Source organism: Oncorhynchus clarkii, unplaced genomic scaffold (genome assembly GCF_045791955.1).
Source record: "Oncorhynchus clarkii lewisi isolate Uvic-CL-2024 unplaced genomic scaffold, UVic_Ocla_1.0 unplaced_contig_8868_pilon_pilon, whole genome shotgun sequence".
NCBI classification, from domain to species: Eukaryota; Metazoa; Chordata; class Actinopteri; order Salmoniformes; family Salmonidae; genus Oncorhynchus; species Oncorhynchus clarkii.
The window spans coordinates 32,792-35,023 of record NW_027259010.1 but is presented as its reverse complement, the minus strand read 5'-3'; the positions used below and the strand labels follow the sequence as shown (position 1 = coordinate 35,023).

Here is a 2,232-nt window from a genome sequence, read left to right as displayed (position 1 = left end):
CATACCGTTAAGTGGGTCATGATGACCAATGTCGCGATGACTCATGAGCCAAGGCTAACATTGTTCAACTCAATTTGCGACACTCAGCAGCATGATATTTTGTTGGATTCTAGCCACCATTTAGTTGCTATGTCAATGTTGCATTGAGCTTGTATGATGCAACATACGTTGTATTGTCCATTTGCATTGGAATTGTACTGTATACATGACAGAAAGGAAATACACAAATTCAATAGACTATAATATAATGGAATACAAAGCAAACACACCCAGTACCCTGTATAGCCTACTGTCTGGCCATGTCATGTAAATGGTGTCCTATGTCCCACTATTCAATAGGATGGTGGCTGTTAGGATGAAGCTTGCCCTGCTTCTGTTGTTACGGAACCCATGGGGACCTTGTAACCTTGGAGTTGTTTTGTTGTTACTGAAGCCAGGGACCTTGTAACCTTGTAGTTGTTTTGTTGTTACTGAAGCCAGGGACCTTGTAGTTTGTAGTCGTTTTGTTGTTACTGAAGCCAGGGACCTTGTAACCTTGTAGTCGTTTTGTTGTTACTGAAGCCCGAACCATTTAGCCTTCAAGTTGTTTTGTTGTTACTGAACCCCGGGACCTTAGAGCCTTGTAGTTGTTTTGTTGATGCTGAACCCCGGGACCTTAGAGCCTTGTAGTTGTTTTGTTGATGCTGAACCCCGGGACCTTGTAGCCTTGTAGTGGTTTTGTTGATGCTGAGAAGTAGGAAGTTGTTTAAGATGTAGAATAACACTGGGGAGAGGACCGTTAGATTTACACAATGAGAGGGATTTGGAGTTGTTGATTTTGACATGCAACTTTATTGTAGGTCTAATGTAATTTTGATGCGTGATGATTCTAAAAGTTCTTCACGATACACTAAGGAACCGTGGGTTCCGTAGTCGGCACAGAGTAAAAGTTCAATGTTTCTTGTCTCCTTTCCTTTCCTCAAAATACAGGAAATCGATCAGGAAGCAGGCTCCCAGCAGCACAGCCTTCATCTTCACATCCAGGTCCATTGGGAACACGATCCCAAAATGATCTGCGTCCGTGTAGACTTCGCGCAGGAAGCCGGACCACTGCTTACTGATGTGCCCTATCAACATTGAGTCATCCAGAGTCTTCACCTCAAATGTGACGTCTCTGCAACAACTACAGAAAAACAGCGGCCCTTTGATCCTCAGCTGAGGCTGTCTCCTCTCGTTCAGCACAGTGAGTTTGGGCAGGAACGGGTGACACTCCTGCACCACATACCCTATGGGAATACCGGGGGGACTCTGCACCTCCAGGTCTTGCAGGCAGCAGGGGAAGCAGCAGTAGCTGCACGCAAGAGGGCGCGTCAGGGTCAACACCTCCTGCCCCAGGTTGTCCTGGATGTGAAAGGTGAAAGGTCGGCTGGGGCCAAAGCACTGTAGGGTGCAGCAGTTGTTCTCCTCTTCCGCCAGAAACACTTGTTGCCCGATGCTGTTCTTCACATTGTAGGAATTTCTAACCTCCCAACCCAGCAGTTCGGCCAGATGAAAAGTCTGATGGACGAGAAGCTGGTCGACATGAATCAGGTATTCCAGTCCTGGGGGGCAGCCGGTGGGTCGGAGATCAGGCGGAGGGGCAGGCATCATCGCAGGGACCGGAGGGGGCACGTAGCCTGGGGGTACTGGCGGGATTCCGGGGTTCGAGGGCGCGGGGTGGACAGCATTAGGGTGTCCGAAAGGGGCAGGCATCATCGCAGGGACCGGAGGGGGCACGTAGCCTGGAGGTACTGGCGGGATTCCGGGGTTCGTGGGCGCGGGGTAGACAGCATTAGGGTGTCCGAAAGGGGCAGGCATCATCGGAGGAGCGGAAGGGGTCACGTATCCAGGGGGTGGGAACCCAGGGTTTGTGGGAGCTGGGTAGACAGCATTGAGTGGTTCGAGAGAGGCAGACATCATCATATGAACCGGTGGGGCTGAAGGTGTCAGGTAGCTTGAGGGTGGTGGCACCACGGTGGGCGCTGGGTACACAGCATTGTGACCAGGCGGCACCTCTTTGGAGTAAGCTGGGGGTAACTGTCCTGAGTCGGTGTCGCCATGTCCTTTGGAGGCCATTGAAACGATGCACTTCCACGTTCTACAAGATCAAACAAAAAGGTTCTTCCTTATTTTTTAACTACAAAACCAAGTTACACCTTTATAGCTTCACATGCTCTGACACATACATTTTCTACACGTTAGCAAGGTATTGGA

At 49.9% G+C, this 2,232-nt stretch overlaps 1 pseudogene; it reads right to left on the bottom strand.

Moving 5' to 3' along the window:
- Positions 1-930: 930 nt before the first annotated feature.
- Positions 931-1,874, bottom strand: LOC139399416 (phospholipid scramblase 2 pseudogene; annotated as a pseudogene).
- Between the last annotated feature and the right edge of the window lie 358 nt (positions 1,875-2,232).